General features: G+C 41.5%; 1 long non-coding RNA gene across 1 annotated transcript in view; it reads left to right on the forward strand.

The window, feature by feature from the left end:
* The window catches only part of LOC128626389 (uncharacterized), a 141,251-nt gene extending 118,626 nt beyond the window's left edge, over window positions 1-22,625 (forward strand). The window contains exons 2-4 of the long non-coding RNA XR_008390322.1: window positions 11,431-11,623; window positions 21,236-21,362; window positions 22,264-22,625. This is a non-coding gene — a long non-coding RNA (uncharacterized LOC128626389). The remainder of the gene's footprint in view (window positions 1-11,430; window positions 11,624-21,235; window positions 21,363-22,263) is intronic.
* The last annotated feature ends 321 nt before the right edge of the window (window positions 22,626-22,946 follow it).

A 22,946-nucleotide genomic window follows, 5' to 3' on the forward strand; every position in this document is an offset into this window, starting at 1 on the left:
CTTGTCTGAGTTACATAGCAATCTGAGATGGCTGCTGCTTGGTTTGGTCTTAGAGTTTTCCAGGTGAAGCCAAGCTGGGAATCTAAGCTGCTAGTTCAGGGCCTGGGGCTCACTGAGGCCAGGTGTTGCTTGTTTGAGAGGTTATAGGAAGTAGTGCAGCTTGAGCTAGGACCATTCATATGGAAAAGCAGTTTGGGTGCTCCAGTAAGTTGTGTGCGGCAGAGTCTCTGCGCATCTCCAAGGTAGGTCAAACAATGTTAGCTAGGTTGATAGAATCTTAGATCATCATTAGTCTGCCAGGTTTGTGGGAGTAGGGTCCAGAAAAGGGACAATGACCTCTGCTTGCTTTGCTGCCAGCCACCTTAGAGTCCCCCTAAATGCCACTGGTGCCCCTCAAGTCACAACCCCATCACCAGAGCCCAGAGGGAGGGAGTTTGAGTAGGTGAGTCCTTGTGCGGGTTCTTTAAAAGGAACTGCGTGGGGCTACAGAAGTTTTTTCCACTGACTCAGTCCTTACTGGTTTTTGCAGCCAGAAGTTGTAGGGACTTATCTTTCTGGCAGTGGAACCCTGGGCTGGTGTCAGGCTGGGACTCCTCGTTCCTGAGATGTCCTTCCTAAATTTTTATCCACCACACATAGATGTGGGACCAGCCCATTCCATGTCTTCGCCCCTCCTACCAGTCTGGGTGGATGCAGTTTCTTTAATTCTGTAGTTGTCAGACTTCCATTCAACTCAATTTCTGCTGGTTCTGATCGATGGTTGTTCCATATTTTAGTTGTAATTTTATTGTAGTTGTGTGAACAGGCAAGCCATGTCTGCCTATGCCACCATCCTGACAGCAAGTCTCAAAACAGTTTATTCTTGTATTATTTATTAATTATTGTATTTTTCCATACAAACAACTGTAAACCTACTTTTGCCCCACTCTGTATATGTGTGCATATTTATTACATTCCAATAATTTTACTTTGTTGGTAAGAATTCTTTGAAAATGATATAGTCCATAATATAAAGGTAAAATCAACAAAATAAAACTTTGTAATGTATGTAGGTTTTAGCAAGATCTCCATTTACTTTATTAAACAGTTCATGCCCTGTATTTAATTCATTCATTCTGAAGTGGGCCTTGGGATCCTTGTTTTTAACAAGCACCCCAGGGGACTCTAACATCCCAGGGCCAGCCTTTGAGAAACACTGTCCTATAGAAGGAAAGTCCAACTCCTTATTATAAAATACAAGCCCCTTCTTAACCTGGGTCAACTCTGAGTCCCACCCAGCTCAACTCCCCACACTAGATTCACCTGTTCTTGAACACAGCAATGACCCCTTCTTCCCCTAATATGCATGCCTTCATCCTTTTGGTCAGGCATGGTAACTGTCCTTTCCCCTCTGGGCTTAATGAAATCTTCGTGATCCAATATCTTCTCCTCTGTGAAGCCTCACCCTGTCCAACAGGTAGAATGAATTAGTGCCTTCTCTGAGGTTTTGAAATCTTGCTGCTCTTATATTACTTATTGCAGAATTGCTTGTATCTTTGTGTCTCTGCTAGGTGAAATCTCTACGGGGTTCCGGGCCACATCATCCTATTATGACTGGTGATTTCTTAGTGCTATCTATGTACTTTATGCATATCAGTTTATTTCACCTAACATCTCTACTATACTATTATTATTCATGTATTGCAGTAGAGGAAACTATAGCTGAATTAAATTAACAAACACATGAAAGAATATTAGGGATATTTATTGAATATAAAATTTTAGCTCAAATAGAATGGGAATAGATCTTATTTCCTGGGCCTGAGACTTAAGGGGCATGGAATAATTGTCTATATTTCACGGGATTATGAAGGTAATGGAATACCGATAACTCAGTATTTAAGGGAAAATAATTTTTTAAAATGTCTCATTTTTTGCATATATTGTGTATAAATTATAGTTTAGTGATGCAAGCCATTTCATAATTTTATACATACTCAAAAATATGCAAGACACACATAACCTATAATATTTTATTTATGGACACAAAGTCTATTTGGTTGGCCAAAAAGTCTGTTTAGTTTTTTCCATAAAGTAAGACACATTTTTCATTTTCACCAATAACTTTACTGATTTGGATTTTCCTAGTATGTTGGCTATCTCCTGTGTGGTATGACATTGATTGTTCTCAATTACTGTCTCGCTTTGATCACTATGAGCTTCAGCTGGTCTACCCAACCGTGGAGCATGGTTCAGTGAGAAGTCTCTAGCATGAAACTTCACAAACCACTAGACACATTTGATCAGTCACAGCACCTTCTCCATACACTGCACAAATCTGTTTTTGTATTTCACTTGCATTTCTACCTTTCTTGAAATAATAAAGCATACTATGCTGAAAATGTTAAAATGGCTACATAAAATATTTCAGCATTAAAATATTCACTTTCAATATTAAAATGGCTACATAAAAATTCACCAATTTTGATAAGTATTTTAAGAAATGCACATTGATAGGACAGCTGTCACAATACAATCTAACAAAATTGTTTTGAAAGAAGTTCAAGACAAGTAAGCCCTTACTAGGGCCATTTTGTAGAAAAAAACACACAAGCTTTTTGGCCAGCCCAATATAACATCTTTTCCAAGGATGCCCTTTTGTTGTTCTGGACAGCTCTCCCATCAGCCTGCGGTAAGACTCTCCCCTGCATTCTGGACACACTGGCTTCCTTTCAGTTCCTTCCCACCTCAGAGCCTCCACTCAGATGGGACCTTCTGACCAGAATGCTCCTCCCCTCTCCCTACCTGGTCAATTCTAACTCATCCTGCAAAGCCTAGATCAAATGGAACCACCACTAACGTTTTCAGGGTTCAAGGCAAGAGTTCATAGAGAAGTTCACATACCTTAGACCAAAATTAGACTTCTTAAAGTCCTTGGAGTTCCACATAAAAATGCTTTAGTGTAAGGACAGTGATTCTGGGTTCCTGGCTAGGGGCCAAAACCTCATCTCTTTTCTTTCCACATCGCTGGTCCCTTTTCTCATCATGAAGGGACTAGTGAACATTCCAGTGTGCACATTGAAGTTCATGCACCCTTATAGTCTATAAACAGCCCCTGTTGGCCATGCTGAGGAGTACCCTTTGGGGTCACAGACCCAGGGAAGAGGCCCCCAGAAGCCCGAGAACCAGACTTGAGGTCCTTTGGACAGGGATTTTGAGGTTCAGCGCCTCCTGAGCATGGTCTAGAATGGGAGGGGTGTGTACCCTTACAGGGCTGGGGACACTTGGCATGACCTACCAGTGACACTGAGCTGAAACATCCCTTTCTAATAGAAATCTTCCCTGACCCCAAACAAGGCCAGATTTCCCTGTGAAATTTTTGTAGCGCACTCTGGTTCTCCTTGAAGCACTTGCAATGATAATTAAATAACTCACAGTTTCATGAATTATTGTTCAATTAGTGGTGTGAGGTCTAACCCCTTACTAAAAAGTCAGTTTCACAAAAATGGGACGATGTATTTTTGTACACCTTTATTTTTCAGTTGCCTAGAAAAAAGGGACATCTAGAAAGAGTTTTGTCTTTTCAAACAATGTGAAACAAACTTCTACTTTTTCTCACATGTCTCTATAATTACCACCATCAACAGCCTTGCAAAAAAAAAGTTTAAATATTGCAAAAGATTTTCGCTCACTTTGGTTCCAAAGATAGAGTCCTCCTGGGGCTTTAGGGGATGCAGGTTTACATGACAGCCCCAGACGCAGGGTCACACAAATACCTGCAGTGTTAATCCTGGAGCATAAATGCCAATGTCACACTGTGCACGATGCTTTTTCTTCTGGAAAATTACAAAATTAACATTTTGAAAACCAAGCTGGAAGTGAAATGAATAAAATGTATCCTTTATAGGTTTGCATGCAATTGTACTTAGAGATTTTCATTTAAAAAATCCTTTTTTTGAAAGAAAAACAAATCTGGGTAGTGCTTGAAATTCAGAAGGCAGCTAGAGAAGCTTTGCCAACGACAACTGTAAGTAATAACATGGTATTAAATTTTATTTTCCATTTTTAAGAGCGGATTTTCAAAAACCAGCAGGTATGTGGAATTATATTCCTAACAGACATTCTGAAAAAAATGTAATAGTTTTATTTATCTTGGTTGGTATGAAAACCTCGACCTTCAAGGGTAAGGTTTTGATTCATTGAGAGATACAATCCTAAGGGACAGAAGGCCCGCATGCCGCAATTTGGGGTTTTAGCTAGTTCCAAGGTTTTTGTTCTCTTTTTCCATCTTGCTGATTAGTGGGCAAAAATCATCTTCTAAATCTGAAAATCTGTTCTCACTTGAAGGTTGTATTATAATTCCAAACGATCTAGCAGAGATAATATTGGGAATATATCACTTTTCCTCTAAAGAAAACACTGGGAGATGACAAGACCACCTCAGTCTGCAAGCCACTTTGAACAATGACCATCATTATTCAATGAAAACTAGATCCCAAGCCCTAGGAATTCAGACTGCTACTTCAACAAGCTCTCTTCCATTGGAGGTTGCCGAATTCACAGGAGCTTAACAAACCTCTGTCCTGTATTCCGACCCAAGGGAGTTGGGGGGGAGTAGACAACAAACACTCAAATTCTAAAAATAAACCAGACGAATCAATACACAGGGTAACAGAACACCATCTGCCTTCTGGGACATCTCTTGACGGAAGGTTTCTCAGCCTCCGCACCACTGACACTCAGAGTCAAAGGGCCCTTACAAAAGTGTTTGCCTTTGACTCGTGTATTTTTTTTTTTGGGGGGGGTCAAATTTATACATAACGTGAAGTTTATCGTTGGAGCCATGTTAAAGTGTGGAGTTCCGTAGCGTTCAGAGCATTCACCTTGTACAGCCGTCACAGGTTGTCCATTCCCAGACCTTTTCATCTCAGACTGGAATTCCCTTCCCCTGAAACAGAGTCCTCGATTCTCTCTCTGTGGTCCTTGGCGACCATTTACTTCACTGTTCTTTCTTTTTTTACTTGAAAAGTACCCACACCTTGAGGTGACAGTGAAGTGTGAGTGTGGGTGAGCCTGTGCCGTAACGTCATGGAGTCCGAAGGGCCAGGGACTGGGCGTTTTTCTGCCCGCGTCTGCGGGGCTCCGGGGACCAGGCCGGCTGTCACACACAGGGCCTGGCTTCAGTCCTGCTCCTTGGTCAGCGATGGAAGGTGAGGCAGGTCGCTGGAAGTTGTACTGCCTGGGCTTTCCCTCTGCAAAGCAGGGTTGATCACAGAACTGCCGCGTAGGATCCTTGTGAGGATGAAATGAGCTAAAGAACACCAAGTAGTACTAGGGCTGCTTCACACTCCATGGAGTCCAACGTCCACAGAATGATGAGAACCAGAGCCCTGGCTGATACTTGGCTTAAACTTTCCCGGCAGCTCAGCTTGTTGGGGTAGAAATAGACCTTTAAGCCCGCTGTTCTCTCCCTGTTACGATCTATCTCTAATGCAGAGTGCAGTACATTAGCTCCACGAGTCTGGATTTTGTTTTCACACTCCGGGAGCAGAAGGCGAGAACAACAGCAGATTCGGAATGTGGTTTCAACGCGTGCTGTGTGTACAAACGTGATGGCTGCCCACTCTCAGCCAGGAGACTCCATGATCTTAAATCCCCACGTCTCTCTAGTGCTGCAGGAGCTAAATCTCAGATGCCAAATGCCACTGGGCTCACCTTCCTCGCATGACGTGAGTTCCAAGCACATGGTTTCTTTTCTCTGCCCTCTAAATATTTGTTTCTCCTCTACCATGTAATTTATATAACTCAAAATAGGGCTTGGAAGATACTTAGTTGGTCGTTCTTTTAAAAAACATTTTGTTTATTTATTTTTAGAGACAGGAAGAGAGGGAGAAAGAGAGAAGGAGAAACCTGGATGCGAGAGAGCCCCAACTGGGTATCAAACCCACAACCCAGGCATGTGCCCTGACTGGGAATCAAACCTAAGACCTTTTGCTCTGCAGAATGATGCCTAACCCACTGAGCCACATTGGTCAGGGCTAAGTGGATGGTTCTTATCTAAGGTCCAATTTCATAGATTTGAATGCTGCCTCCATCACTTAACTGTTTATGTAGCCTCCAGGTTCTCAGCCTTAGTTCCTTCATGTTTGAAATAAGAATAGTCACACTTTCTGCCTCATATGATTATTTTGAGGAATAACAAGACACTAAATATCGTACCCTTGGCATGGAAATGCAGCCTTTCTTATCCATGGGAATCTCTATTCCCAGGTCTTAGCAGACTAGACAGGTGTCATATGAAGTCAGAAAAAAAAATCAAGGTTTCTCAAAGAAACACTGGCTGATGAATCAGAATGATGTATTTGTTTGTGAACCAAATTGAATACTATTCTAAAAAGGAAGCTTCTAGAGTGTAAAATAAATAGCTATTAATAATTATTTATTCTATGCTAAGAGCTGTTCAAATGATTTGGGGGATATTTCTCATTCAAATCCTCATACAGTCTACCTAACAGGAGGTATTATTCTCATCCACACATTGCAGATGAGCTTTCTAAGGCAGAGGGAGGCTAATGAACTTTTTCAAGGTCACAGAATTCATAAGTGATAGGACAAAATCCAATTTTGTCATGTGGCCCTCCACTGTGTGCATTACCTCCATGCCAAAGTGTTAACTGACGAGGCCTGAGAATGCAGTGATGATACGTGATGTGATAAACAGCATATCACATGTGCAATGCTATGCTTCTCTGCATATTCTCAAATTCATATATTGTCTTTTAAAAAATTTATTCATATGAGCACTTAACTGAGACTCACTTTATTTTTCATGTAGAACATAAATCAACTAGTATTTGGTCAAAACAAAAGCTAAATATGGGAATGATATTAGCGTTAGTTTTTATATCTTTTGCCTTATAATTTGGCCTTTAGAGAGTTGCTCTTTGCAGATCTTTTGCTTGATTTCTACTCGCTAGTTCAGGCTTGAAGACCTAACCAATACCCATAGGTATTCATTGTTGGACAGACCTTCCCATTTGGAATGAGTAGAACTGGTCAAGTTTGAACAGTCCACTGTATGAGATTGGCCCATAACCAAATTATAGCTTTAGGAGAAACAAAAAAAACCTGATTGCTTGTTGCCTTCCAAATTCTTGACATGTTTTTAATGTAGAGAGCTGTTCTAAAGAAAAGGGGGGGCTGAGGAGAGAGAAACCTTGAAAACCCCACAGTATACAATCTGCGTCATTTGCTTTTCTAACTTGTTGTTCCTTGCCAGGGTCAATAAACTACTTTAAGTAGTTTAGCATGTTTGGTTGGCTGTTCCTACGCATAAAATAAACAAGCCATCTAGCATTTTCTTTACAAGGCATGGCGATGGGTGCTGTGTAACTGCCCTGTATAACTCTTAATGAGGGAAGAAAGAAATTTACCTTGCAGAGTTATCAAAAAACAAACATGTTTTTCTAGTGCCTGGGTCCCTGACCAACTTGCCTATTGCTGTGTAAGAATTTTTTATATAGTGTCTTAAATTCCAATCCTGCATGCCAAAGAAGCATTTCAAAACCTGCGCTCGTCTTATCTGATGTGACATCAGCACAATTGATTCTTTCTCCCTTTTAGAACAGTGTCGGCTAAGATTCAGAAGTGAACCAAGACAGCTCAAGGTCTGAAGAGTACGTGAGTGGTTAGATTAGGGCATGATGTTTGCAGTGAGCACTTACAGGAATGAGATGCTATGTGTGGTAACTTGCTAAAAAATGTTGTGTGCTGAGGTATTTACATGAATTTTCGCTGGAATAGCTTGTTAGTTTTATTTTTAAATTACACAATTAACTCTTAGGAACAGCAAGAGTTTGTCAGAAGAAACCTCAGGTGGGTTGGGAAGCAGAAGACAAACTCATTTTTCAAATTATGAAATCTAGTATGAGCATCACTTTTAATGTTTTGCTTTTTAAAAAGATTAATAATAAATGGGAGATGCTAATGCTCAGTGCATTTGGATTATCTTAAAAATAGATTTTGTTAATGAAAAAAATTGCAAAAGTTAATTTGTTGCATGAGAATCTGATTCTTAAGACTGATTTAAAAAAGAGAGAGAAAGGATTTGTTTTTAAGAGAAAGGAAGGAGAAAGAGGGAGAGAAATATCAATGTGTGGTTGGTTCTTGTGTGCCCCCTACGGGAGAGCTGGCCTGCCACCCAGACATGTGCCCTGACTGGGAATCAAACTAGCAGCCCTTTGGTTCACAGGCCAGCGCTCAGTCCACCGAGCCACACCAGCCAGGGCTCAAAAAGGATTTTTAATAAGCAGGTTTGGAATGCTGAGTTCATGGTGTCCTTCCAAGCTGGATAAATCAGGAAGCATGCTCTTTACCAAGAAAGGGATGGTCTTTTGGAAGAGAGGGTAATCAACCTAGATTCCGTCTACTTGGCATGAACATCAGAGTTCTTGTGGTGGTTCACAGGAGGGAATCCGCTTCCATACATTTGGCCAGATTTTTGGTACCGGCTTACAAAGATTGAGCAACCATGAGCCTGGCTTGAATTTTATTAAAATGGAATATTCAAAGCATACTCTTACCATTGGAATGGAGTAGAATGAGTCCTTTGATTGAGATGGGCCCTTAGTATATGCATGGCTTGGGCAAGTTTTTTTACTTGTTTCATTGGAAAACTTGCTGTTTTCCTTTCTTTGTCTAGACATGGTCCTCTCTATCTACAATATTCTTTGAAGAGCATCTAGCTCTCTGTAAAACATCTAGCAAAGGAGAAAAAAATAAACCCATACTTTCACAAATGCTTGTCACTTTTTTAAAAAAAAGCAATGGGATTTTATATCAAGTTTTTGTCTTCCCTTACACCTGAATTTGTTTAAATGTGATGCTCATGATTAGGTTAGAAATGAGTGATGATAAATGGTTATTTGTTGAACTAATTCATGGAGGAAAGTGACCTCCCAAAGCAACCCCACCGAAATCCTGTAGCAGGTTTCTGAGGAAGCTTGTGTTTTCCATTCGTTCCCGAGAAATTTGAGGGGAGCCATCCATTTTGCCAGTGGTTTAGCTGAAATTAAAACTTAATAACCTTCTGGCCCAATGCCTTTGCTCAAACTTCTGGGAAGCACAGACTTCTGTTGTTTAGTATTGCCTGCGTCTTCCAGATACTCAGTTGGGGGAAATGCAGATTCTGCACTCCGGCCTTGGCAGTGGAAACCTCGGCCTGGGGAGCAGTACTTCACGTGTTCCCAGCAACACTAAAGGCTACCACAGGTCAGCGACCTCAGAGTCTAATCTCTTGCTCCCACCCACAGTACAGAATGTTTAATGGGATACAAATAACGTATTTTTCTGTATATAGTGTGCACCCATGTTTTTGGCCCAAATTTTCAGGGAAAAATTTTTTGTTTTAATTTTTTAATTCAATTTTTTTGTTTATTTATATTTAGATACTTGTTTTTTTCTATTATAAAGGAATTTTAGCATATGCATTATTTTGCATATGGATATTGTTATTGCTTTCTAGAGTTATACTTTTAATGCATAAGCCTAAATGAAAGAATTAGAAATAGATAGATAGATAGATAGATAGATATGGAATTAATACTATCCATGTATAATGTGCATTCTTAGTTTTCCCTCAAATATTTGGGTGAAAAAGGGCACATTACACATGGCAAAATACAGTACATCCCTTGGGCCTTTGCTTCATTGATCAAGGCAGTTACTTTTTGTTTCTTTCAGCCTTTTTATTTTGAATATTTGTAAATTACATAAAAGGTAAAGACTAGTATAGTAGAAAATCTATATACCCTACATCTGTATTTATCAGTTATTCTTATTTATTTATTTTTACTGAAGTATTTGCAAGTAAGTCGCGAACACTATGACACTTCACCACTGTGGACTTTGCTGTGCATTTCCTACACATAAGAATGTAACCATGGCACCATTATCCTGCATCCCCAGATTAATAGTAAGTCCATGATATCATCTGATAGGAAGTCCATATTCAAATCTCCCCGGTTGTTTTCCAAATGGCTTTGGTTGTATTTATTTTCCCGATTGATGTAGGCATCAGTCATGGTTGATAACTTGCATGTGGTTGTCTCTTTTTCCCCTACAACAGGTCTCTCATATTTCTGTTTTCTCTGGTTGTTTTGTTCTCATAACAGTGACTTTTCCTGAAGAACCCAGGCTACTCTTCTCATGGTATCTTCTCCATTGTGGATTTGCCTGATTGATTTTTCATTGTTAGATTCAAGCAAGAACATGACAGTGGGGTCTCATATTTCCGAATGCTGTGCGCCAGGAAGTCCGTGGCGTCAGACTGTGCTCCCACTGGTGATTCTGCTTGGTCACTTGGCTGAAGTGGTGACTGGAGTGGTCTCTCCAGAGTGAGGTGCATTTCCTGCTTTGGGATTAGTAAATAGTCTCTGTGTGTTTGGGGCACGGAACTTAACTGTGTGATTAATCTGTTCCCTAACAACATTTCATCTTATATTTTCATGACCTGTCAATGATTGTTGCTCACTATAATTATTACTTGGAGCTTGAAAATTGGTAATTTTTCCAATGCTGTTATTATTTTTTCATTTGTTAGCTGGTATTCTTCTACGAAGCACAGATTTTTAAAAATTTCTCAATCTTGCTCCTTCTCTATTATCATTACAAAATCATTTAAAAAATTCAATGTATTATAACTCACTGCCATCATGGTTCTTTTTGATACTCCAATGTTCCAAATTTGGCTGCCAGAAACTACTTCAGGAAGGCTCTCATGTCTCTTTGATATGGTCCTGTTAGTATTTGAGCACTTCGTTTTCTTTCGTTGTCTTCTTACACTACACTATGCCTTGTGTTTTCCTTGCCCTGGACCTGGGATTAATTGTTACTGGAACAGGCCATGGTATTTTACAGTGTGGGATGTGTTTGGAAATCAATAGCTGAATATTAACTATGCTCGTTCCTATTGGAGTGTCATTATTTCTAGTTAATTTAGGCAGAGTGCTAGAATGTATATAAATTATGAGTTCATATCCATTCTAATTTTAAAAAGTATAAGATTTAAAAATTTTCTTTAATTTTATATGAATGCCTATATCATCTTATCAGTCATCTACTGTTAACAATCTGAAGAAAAGAGATGGGGATATATTTGGGCTTATAAAAAAGCAAGTGACTGACACCAGTTGATATCGAAAGTATAGGTACCAAGTTACCTGGCTGAAATGGAGAATGTTACTTGAAGTAAAAAAACTGGGACTAGATTAGGACTGTGATTCCTGATGCCTGAACTAGTAGGTGTCAATGCAATCACCTGGTAAGCTTAACATGAGGGAAAGTGCCTGGGCCTGTCCCCAGATGTCCCTATCGAATTGGTTGGGGGCTGAGCCCAGGTAACTGTGGTTTTCAGAGCTCAGCCAGTGACTCTGCTGTGCATTCCGATTGCAGATCCTGGATGATCAACACAAGCAGCACCTGGGAGACTGTAAAACATGTGGCTCCTTATGTCCATCCCAGACCCAGAGTGAGAAACCCTGGGAGTAGGACTCAGAAAACGATGATGGTGCCCTCCTTCCCAGCCACCCTCCCTGCAGCATGCATTTAAACGTAAACACTTCACTGAATTGAGCCTTCAAATAAGGTAGGGAGTCCAACAAAGCTGTGTTCCTGCCCTGCAATAACTGTTTGAATGCTTTCTTTTTCATTTCCTACCATGTTCTAAAGACTGTTTGGCTTTAAGAATAGGCTTGGTTTCCTGATCGGGCAATAAGTATTAGGGAAACGGCATTTGCAGAAGTCATGGACAGCAGAGATAACATGGAACATTCAAAGAACTCGGAGGGCAGTCTGGGGGACTGAAGTGCCAGCTGGTACAAAAGGAGACCAGGACCCAGGGAAAGGCCACACGGTGCAAGGCCCAGGACAGGCTCTTAGTAACATACTTAGGTTTACGTTTGCAAAGATCAATTTGGTTGTTGTGTGGACAGTGGTCTCAGTGGACCCAGAGTGGATGCCAGTCTCCAGGCTGTTACAGTCATGATGGACAATGTTGGGGACTTGCAGACTGCATCCTTAAGCACAAAGGAGTGAGCTCTCTTTCAGGATGGATGGCAGAGGGACACTTTATGAAAGTAGACTGATAACATAGCACAAGGGAGACTAGCCCACAACTAGAGTAGACACTGTATCTGACAAAGAGGAATAAATAAGTCATTGACATTCCCTGAAGATATGTCAACATTCCCAGTCCCATGTCCCAGAAAGCACAGCTCCTTGTGTCTGTCCTTAAATGAGGCTGAGGAGCAGTACTGGTCACATGCTTGCCCGGGACTTTGCCGACCGGCCAGGGTGGGGGCCCACTGAAGCAGGTGGACCTCAGGGTGGGCGAGCACAAAATTGAGAAGGTGAACTGTTCTGGCAGCCCCCGGGGTATTTCTAATGCTGAGAGATAAGAACATGCCAAACTGAGTGTGGGGCTGCTCAGGGGGTGTGGTTTGGGGAGGAGGAAGTGGCTACAAAGGTCGTTTTTGTCCTGGGCCTCGGAGTAAAGTGGGAAGTCTCCAAAATTTTGTAAACCGGAGTCCACAGGTTTGTCCTCTGGGGTGACTACATTATCCAAACACCTTGGAAATAGTTTGTGAGAAGGTCTAAACCACAGAAACAAAGCAGGCAGCTGTTGCTTTTATAGATGGTCATCCACACCAGCTGCCATTTGTGAAGGGCTCCTGTGCCAAGGCCCGACCAGCTGCCGGCAAGGTAGACAAGGAACCTGCAGCACTGGGAGGGCAGGCGGGGCCTCCTGCCCCAGCATCTTCAATTGCTGGTGTTCTTACTTCTAGGTACACCTTCAGAGGTTTGGGAACTTACCAAGGAGCGATTGTGTGGGTAATTTATATATCTAGTGTTTAGTTAGATGTTATTTTTCATTACATAGTAAACTGTGGCAGGGCTTGTTAGTCTTGACTTGAAGCAAGGTCCTGGAGAATGAGTTTGCCCCAGTGAATGCTTATGGGAGCAGAGGCAGCAGAGTGGGGAGTCAAGGGGCAGGCGACAGTGTGGGCTTCTGGGAGGGAAGGAAGGCAGGAAGTAGAGACCATGGTTAGAAGCTGAGGGGCAAAAGGGATGGGGGGGGTGTCTGAAAATAAACTAGCACAGGTTTTTCTAAGGGCTTGCACAGGCTGCCTGTAATCAGAGGTGTGAATAGTTTGTTTCTTGACTCTGCAGGCAAATTTAGGTTTTGGGGGGCCCCTAGTTTGTATAATTCTGGAGTCCCTCTCTGATAATTTTTTTAATTTTTATTGTTTATTATTGTTCGGTTACAGTTGTCCCACCTTTTCCCCTGTTATTCTCTTCTGCCCCACCCCCTGCCCCATTCCCACGGTCACTCTCCACCCCATTGTCCGTGCCCACGAGTCCTCTACTCTTGTTCCATGACTTGCCCGTTCTCCTTCTTGGAGAAAAAGACTAAAAATTGTTAACAGATTTGATATGGAGTGGATATTATTTTGTAAGATGGACAATCACAACAAATTCCAAAATTCGAAAACACAACAGGCATTACACTAAAAACTCCAAAAACAATATAGATTTTAATTAACCCCATGACATACCTCTAAAATACTTCATTCTACGTTTTTTCTTCTGCCTACTCTTTGATCACCTCTTCATATGATGGTGCATTTGCTCTATTGTTTTTTTTTTAATTGAGAGAAAAGATAATATTCCTCGAGCATGAATGATCAACACTTGTTTTTTTATTCTTGTTTGATAGCACTCTTTCAGCTTCATAACTTGTTAATGGTAGTGTTACAGACAGTTGACCCTTAGACAACATAGGTGTTAGGGGAACGAACAAAACCCCCGATGTAGTTGAAAATTTGCTTATGAATTTTGACTCCCTCGAACTTAGTTGTCCCTTGGTTTCTGCAGAGGATTGGTTCCAGGACACCCACCCCCCACCCATTCTGTGCATACCCAAATGCAGGGATGCTCAGGTCCCCTGTATAAAATGTCCTAGATCAGTGCACACACTCTGCATCTGGGCTCCCAACCACATGGGTAGAAAACCAGGCAGGTAGTCACTGAAGAAAATTTGCATTTAAGTGAGCTTGTGCCGTTCAAACCCATGTTGTTCAACAATCAGTGGTAAATAATGAGGATTTTGTCAAGTTTGGAAAACTCTGTATCGAGTCTTTATCACATAAGGAGTGTGAGTTTCAGCTTCACAGTCCTACCAGGGTCTGAGCAGTTTTCAAGTCCAGAGATGTACGGTCAAAAGGCTGGGAGCGTTTGGCAAATGTGCCGTCTGAATGGGCCAGAGCTGTTTGGTAGGATTTGTAACTACAAAGAAATTGCAGACCATCTGACTGAATGCTAATGGGCTGATCTGAGGCAGGTTTTAAAAATACACAGTTTCATCTACTCATTGCAGAGTTAACAGGTTCTGATGACTCCAGCCCTTTCTTTTTTTGCTGGGTGTGTGTTACCGGGCCAAAGAACCTAGCTGCGTTGGAAACTGGTTTCAAATTACTTGCAGATGGCTGGAGGCAGATGAAAGCCACCATCTAGGTGTTCCTCATTCTCCTCTCTGGTCCCCAGACTGTAGGGCCCTGTGCTGACACTTGGATGCTTGTTTTACAATATCATTTGACAAGTGGGATTTATGTGTCAAAATTTCAGCTAAAGCCAAGAAAATGTCAGAGTAAGCAAAGAGAGGCAGCATGAGAAAGGGGGAAGGGGGTGCCTTTGGAATCCTGAGTGGGTGAGCTTGTGGGGGTGCAGAGTCCTCACTCCACCAAGCACACAGGGAAATTAACCTGGCTGCCAAGAGCGGGAGGTTCCTTTGGTGTGTCTTTGTTCAGTGCTCTGACTGCCTTTATCTGGAGGGAAACAATGTAATAAAAGGGAGACCTTTTCCCTGAATGCATCAATAAAGATAACTCCCTGGATCGGGTCCAAAACCACTGGAGCCACATTTAATTTGCTGTGCTTATGGTTTGGGGGTCTGGTACACAGAGGGGCTCGGGGCCACAGCGACATCAGTGGGAACCCTGACAGGATGTACTAAAGGAGATGCCTGTTCTTTCTTGAAATCTTCAAAATGCCCTAGGTACTAAATATTCATAAATCCTTTTACACTTGGTGAACTTTCCCAAAGGTTTTTCGTCTTGTGATTATTTTAAAAAGTTAAAACATATACACACCAAAAAAAATCTTAAATTCTACCAGAAACCATTAGAATTTTCTATGAAATTTATTGTAAGGTAACTTTCCCTATTCTTTTTTTTTGTTTGGTGTGGGGGAAGGAGAGAAGGCAAGCCCCGTGTGCTGCTCAGAGCAGCATACTAAGAGCATGTGTGCATTACTTCATAAACTATCAGGTGACATGCATCTTTATTCAGACTCAGGAAAGAAAAATAATGAGTTATTCTGCAAAGTTGTTTCTGACACAGGGCAAAATACCTTTGCAAAAAGGCACCATTCATGGGGGTCAGCCCAGACTGGCTCAGGGTCCATTATCCATTAGTTCCAAACAGATTTGGGGAAGAAGTACATCTGTGGACACCATGTTGTGTGCCAAGTCTGGGAAGTAGATCGTGAACAAGTCATAGTAAATGTGATGGCAAATACCCTCTTCTCCATTCCGTCCTTCTCTGTGGATTCAGTTGACCCAAGTTCAGGATCAACTGCCTAGGGAAACCTTAGCAAGTCTGAGTGTCTGTCTTCTCCAAATGTATGAAAGACAGCACACTGTAACGCCCTCGGATGAACAGTAGAAGGAGGGACAAATACTGAGATTTATTTAGGGGGATTTCATACCTTTGTATTTTCTCTAAACCTTCCTGTGTGAAATATAGACTGTTTTCTGCCAGGACCCCGGGCCAATGGCTAAGTAATTTCTCCCAGCAGAACTGGGGTTGATGAGGGAAGTTTCATGTGAGTAATTGCTTCTTAGATAAAATAAATTCTGGAAAATATACCTGGAGCTCATAGGTATCAGAAGTGCCTTGTAAAGTGACCCAAAATCTGACTTGTTGATTTAGCAATTTTGGAAATAAAAAGATTGGGATTTTGGAAAAGTCCCACTGTATATGGTGTCAGTAGGTTAACTGTGTGCTGGTAACTGCTGCGAATCAGCATTTCATTACTGGTGGGATAGTTTGAACAGCCCCTAGGAGATTGTACAGGAACACAATGCACAAACCTAAACTGCATTAACATTATTAGTCCCTGAGCTCTGTAAAGATGATCCAATACTAAATAAAGACACTAATTTTACTTGCTTATACAGACTTCAGTTCCTGTGTGTGTGTCTATGTGTGAGTGTGTGTATAAAACTTAGAGAAGAATAGGCCAAGATACTTGATTAAAACTAAAAAGAGGGACTTCTGGCCCAGATGAAGTATAGGTGGAAACACTGTACCTCCTTGCACAACCAAGTTTAAAGACAACAAAGTTTTAGTAACAAAAACGCAACCAAAACACAGAAAACTGAACTGTACGGAAGTCTGACAACAATGAGCCATTCAGCCAGGTGGGTAAGGGGGTGGAGTCAGTGGCTGACGGAGCAGGGTCAGGCAGGAAAAAGTGGCCAGACCAACCTAGGCACACAGGCCGAGTTTGGCAGATCCCAGGTGTGGGGTGGCAACAGGCAGACCCAGTGAGGGCGCAAGGCAGCTGGCTGACCACGGCCACACATTCACACTCAGATAAACCAGGCGAATGAGTGAGCAGTGAGACAGACTGTGCAGGCTAGGGCCCCAATGACAGGAATCAAAGCCTAAAAGCACCAATTGGAAAAACTTTCAGGGTCGAGGTGCTGGGAGAAGCTCCCAGGCTCACAGAAAGTTTGTTGGAGAGATCCATGGGGTCCTGGAGGGTGCACAGGCCCACACACCCGGAAGCCGGCACCAGGGGGGCCTGGTTTGCTTGTGAGAAGCAGCAGAGGGGACCGAGAGAGAGCAGAAAAGAAATGCCATTACCCCTCCTTGACCCCGCCCCCACATACAGCGTCACATCCCAGCGACTAGGTCACCCTGCCCTGGTGAACATCTAAGGCTCCACCCTTCATACATAACAGGTGTGAAAAGACCAAAACATTATGGCTTAAGAAGAACAGCTCAAAGCCCTAGAGCCAATACTTCTAAGTGACCAAGAGATAGCCAACCTATCAGATGCACAGTTCAAAACACTGGTGATCAGGATGCTCACTGAACTGGTTGATTTTAGTTACAAATTAGAGGAACAAATGAAGGCTAAACTAAGTGAAATGAAGGGGAATGCACAGGAAACCAATAGTAATGGAAAGGAAACTGGGGCTCAAATCAAGGGAGTGGACCAGAAAGAAGAAAAAAATGACCAAATAGAAAAGAATGAAGAAACAAGAATTCAAAAAAATCAGGAGAGTCTTAGGAACCTCCAGGACATCTTTAAACGTTCCAACATCCAAATTATAGGGGTACCAGAAGGGGAAGAGGAACAACCACAAGTGGAAAACTTATTTGAACAAATAATTAAGTAGAACTTCCCCAATCTGGCAAAGGAAATAGACTTCCAGGAAATCCAGGAAGCTCAGAGAGTCCCAAAGTAGTTGGACCCAAGAAGGAACACACCAAGGCACATCATCATTATATTAGCCAAGACTAAAATGGAGGAGAGAATCCTAGAAGCAGCAAGAGATAAGGGGACAGTCACCTACAAAGGAGTTCCCATCAGACTCTTAGCAGATTTCTCAAAAGAGACCTTACAGGCAAGAAGGGGCTGGAAAGAGGTATTCCAAGTCATGAAATCCAAAGACCTACATTCAAGATTGCTCTATCCAGAAAAGCTTTCATTTAGAATGGAAGGGCAGATAAAGTGCTTCTCAGATAAGGTCAAATTCAAGGACTTCATCATCACCAAGCCCTTATTATATGAAATGTTAAAGGGACTTATCTAAGAAAAAGAAGATAAAAATATGAACAGTGAAAGGACAGCAAACTCACATTTATTAACAACCACACCTAAAAAAAGCAAACTAGGAGGACAGCTAGATCAGGAGCAGAACCATAGAAATGGAGATAACATGGAGGGTTAGCAACAGGGAAGTGGGAGAAGGAGAAGGGGGGAGAAGGTACAGAGAATAAGTAGCATAGACGGTAGGTAGAAAATAGACAGGGGGCAGGGCAAGAATAGTAGGGGAAATATAGAATCTAAAGAACTTGTGACACATGGTCATAAACTAAAGGAGGGGAATGGTGGGGGAGGGGGGTGCAGGGTGGAGGGGAATGAAGGGGGAATGGGACAACTGTAATGGCATAATCAATAAAATATAATAAAAATAATAAAACAAAAGGGGAAAAGATAATACACATACACACAAACTAAAAAGGGGGAAAGAGGGAAACAGCTTCTCCCTGTGTAATGGTTATTTTTAATGTCTTCACCCAATAAGCAGGAAAAGAGGACAAAGAATAGAGAAAGCTGAGGCATTTGTATTTAAATAGCTCTGTATGTTTTGGAGAAGGTTAAAGAAGGTAAAGCAGGTGACTATTTATTTGGACATGGGGAGGTGAAAGTTGAAGGAGTTTGTGTCAGTGGCTTCCTTTTGTTAGTTTCCTAGAAGACAAGGTCATCTCTGAGAGTCACACAAGAATAAAGGAGCTAATCCAAGAACTCTAATATCACTGATATATGGGGAAATAGGAAAGGCCAAAAATAAAAACATTAATGAGCTGGACTGAGGGCCCAAGCAAAGGAGGAAGTGACAAATAGATAGGCGCCAGTAGCTAATTGTTACAACTTTGCCATTTTCTTCAACTGAACTCAGCAGGCCAGGAAGGAGACAGTGGCTGTGATGGGATTATGTTTTATGTTATGAATCGTCAGACCTAATACTCAGAAGGTCGTGAGAGTGAGGGACCTAAGCGTGCTGTCAAGAATATGTTGCAGTTACTAACTACAGGGTCCAAAGCAGGTGAGAAAATGAAAGCCAAGCCAAGTTTGGGAGGGTAAGGAGGCATGGTGTGCCTGGAAGTTTCACGGAACAGACATAACTAGGGTGAGAAGAGGAGGCGTTGGAGATAGAAATTAGATAGTGAGATTCTGCTGATACAGCAGTTCCTGGTTGTGGTACTATCTGGACTGAGGGCCTGGGAGGGTGGGCTGATATGTAGGGATAAAGGATAAGGTCGAGGAACCACAAGGCTGAGAAGATGGGTGAGTCAGCACATGGATCATCTCATCTAGGATGGTGCTAAGACTCTGGCTGAAGAAAAACAATTACATGCAACAAAAGATTTCATTGTCCTCTGATGTTCTGTGAAAGCGTTGCTAAATTGTTGGTTGGCTGTGCTTTGAAAGAACCCTACGAGTCAAAAAGTCCCTTCAGAGAGACTAGCTGCTGTGTCCTGGGAGCATCCTCAAGGCAGCGTGGACTTGGAACTGGAAACATGGACCCTGGTGTGATTCTGTCATTGACTTACTCATGTAACAGACTAAATAGCAACCTCCCTGGGCCCCTTATCTGTGAAATGAGAGGTTTGGCTTATGTGGTTTCCCAGCAATTTTCTGGCTCTAAATCACATTCAGCTTCAGCAGAATATTTGTTTCTAACCTTTCCCATGTTGCTGTTGAGTTAGCCTAATTGCTACCTCTTCTCCACTGATTTCATTCTGCCTCACCCGCCTATGACTCCTTCTTTCCACTCAGAGATAACGGTCTCAGCTGGCGCAGGATAATTTCCCCAGCTGCCAAAACTATTTCCAAAATGCAAACTTGTGGCTGCTGATTCACACACTGCTTGAGAAGCCCTGTTTCTGACTGGTTTCACATATGGTGCCATTATATCCAGAGACCGAATCACGGGTGAAAAGCTGAGATAATCAGGGAAAATGACCACTTGAGATGTTATTTTGTGACTCAGAGAGGTACAAAAGATAAAGGTCTCAAATTACCAACATCATCATTACTACAGAGTGGGAACAGTTTGATGTGCATGCCCTCTGTCCTTTGGAACCTTAAAATTGAAAATACTCCAGCTTAATGTCAAACATGTAACTACACAAAACACAATATAAACATCGTTTTGTTGATTGGATAAATAGCCAAATGATTTAGGAGCCAAAAGATATTACCCAGGGGCCAGCATTGTGTCTTCAGGTCCCGTTAGCAACATGTAGGATGGGGTAAAAGTAGGTTTCCAGAGTTTATTCTTGTATGATTATTTATTACTTTTCCCACACCCTATATATTTGGAGTTTATATGTGTAAGGCCAGCACCATGAGAATGAGTGAGATGATAAGCAGAAAGTATGGGATGCAATGAAAGGTATTCTCAGCAAGGGGGATGAAGAATCGTCGCCATCCCCCACCGTCCCCCCCCCATTTATAGGCTTGGATGACAACAGGAAGCAAAAAGGACACGGAGCTGACAAGCAAGAGAACTAGTTCAGAAATGTTCCATGGGATCAAAGAGCAGCTCTGAGGAGAAGGATGCCTTCTCCAGAGGAAATGGTGCAGGGGAATCAAAGAAGATGAGGACTGAACGAGGCTATTGGGCTTGTCCACCAGCAGATCATTTCGATGGAATTGTGGGGCAGGACCCAGATAGTATGGGGTTACACAGTGAATGATTGGAGTGGCAGTGATGTTGCTAAGACCAGACTATTCTTTCAGAAAGATGGCTCTTGTTCAGATTTTCTCAATAATGTTTTGTAGTTTTCAGTTACATTTGTAATGAATACATTGCATCCTTTTAAATTTTATTTCTCTTTATCATGGAAATATAGAAGTACATTTAAATTTTATATATTAATCATATGTTTAGCAGTCTTGTAAAATGCTTTAGTTATGTTTTACATTTTTTCCATCACTGTTTATTCCCCCCTTTTATCCTCTTCCACCTCCACCTGCCCCTTTTAGGGGGGTTCTATGCCTGCAATCTTGTCATCTAGTTATGGCAGTTCTTTCTTTCCATTTATTAAAACTGTATTTCACGCCTTATTGAAATGCATCAGACCTCAAATGCAGTGTTGAAAAGAAAAGCTGATAGTGGCCTTTTGCCTTCCCAATGGCTTAGAGATAACTGTCAGTATGTAATTAAATATGCTTTTTGTAAGTATTCTTTATCACAGAAAGACAATTTTGTAATTATCCTATCTATCTTGGTTTGCTAAGAGTGTTTTTAAAATCATGAATCAGTATTACATTATATTGAATATTTTTCTGCATTTATTAAGATGGTTATATAATTTCTTCCTTAATTTGCTAACAGGTGAATACACTGTCATTATCTGTCGGGAGCCAACCAGCAGCCGTCCCTTGACACAGTCAGGATGGATGAGATGCATCTGCACAGCAGAGGCAATTGTGGCTGGATTTCTGTCTATCTCTCTTAGCAGGTTTGTCTTTGAGATTAATAGGTGGTGGGATTTTTAGACACCTGCATTTCAGGGTCAATGATCCACATAATTCCTACAAAGTTGTACAAAATAATCTCTTGGCCAGAGAACAAATTCCCCCCTAATGAGGTAGCCCCTGAATATCTAACAATTGTTAGAGTAACAACCCCTCCTCTACCTTGGACAGGAATAGAATTAGACAAATAAGAAAAGCAGGACATCAAAAGCTCTATGCATACAGCTAGCTCTAATTGTCTGATTAATGACTCTCCTGGTCAAAATAACTTTTGTTTAACATAACTTCATACCATGCACCTGCTCCTTTAATGTTACGTATCAATCTCTATAAAAATGAAGCTTAAATCAAACTCTGCAAGTTCAGTCAGACCCTCAGAGGCTGGCTGTTCTCTGGCATCCAACCGGGTGTCTGACTCTTCATGTCACCTGTGCCGTCCATCCTTTGGGGACCCTGAACCCTGCTGAGGCTGGACCCCAGCCATTATCTATGTATGTGTGTGGGAATATATACCTGGATTTAATTTGCTAATATTTTCATTGATTTAAAAAACTCATGTTAAGAGATTGGCTTCTCTGTTTGCTCTAGAGTATAGATTTCTGGAATGTGTTTTAATGGTCCTTGTCTTTGGAAACTTGGTCCAAACTTCTTTGTTTCATGAGTCCTCTGAGACTGCTGAAAATGCCACTCTGCATTTCAGAAGTTTTTGCTTAGTTACATAGCATTTTGCCCTGAGCAGGTTAATATTTGGCAATTCCTCTGAGGGGAAAACACAAATATCGGGCTTATTGCTTTGTGTTTTGTGTTTTCTTTGTCTCAGACCTGGTCCTTCCAGTCCTAGAGGCCTTGCATCCCAACTAAATTCTCTGTCTTCCAAACCCACAGAATTGACTAAAGCTCTACTGCCTCCTGGGCCCCTTCACTGTGATGCTTCGCTTGAGTTCCAGCCCCTTGTCCAGGACCAGAATCAGAAAATGCCTCAGGATGAAATTTGTTTCAAAGAATGTCAGCTCACCTTTCTTTCTTTTTCTCCCTGAGATCTTGTCTCATCAATCTGGGTCACCCTCATAGTTTTTTGATGACCCTCAAGAGAATTTTTGTTTGTATTTTTTTTCCAGCTTTTCTAATTGCCTCATCAAAAGCATGGCCTGCCAAAAGCGTGGCCTGACTCCATTTCAGCCCAACGAGATTTGGTAAATGCCATTATTTGATTTTTATTAAAAAGTTCTATAACTTTGGAAATTTCATATTGTTCCTTGAGCTGGTTTATTTGCATATTTTCATTTTACCTCCTCCACAGGCTTATCCTATGTAATGTAGGATATCTATGTAATATAATTTTAGACCTCAATGTCTATTGATCACCATACAATATTTTTCTTAAACAAAATGGGCATATAATTCTTTATAAATTTAATTCCCTGTGACCAATGGTTTCTAATAGCTCTCCAAGTCTTTGAGTCAATGGTTCTCACTTTTGTCTGCATTTTGAATTACCTAGGGAGCTTTAAAAATTGATCTCATATAGGTCCTGCCCCTAGAGGTTCTTATTTAATTGGCCTTAAGTA

This window comes from Artibeus jamaicensis, unplaced genomic scaffold (genome assembly GCF_021234435.1).
Source record: "Artibeus jamaicensis isolate MK-2021 breed Jamaican fruit bat unplaced genomic scaffold, CSHL_Jam_final scaffold_537, whole genome shotgun sequence".
NCBI lineage: Eukaryota > Metazoa > Chordata > Mammalia > Chiroptera > Phyllostomidae > Artibeus > Artibeus jamaicensis.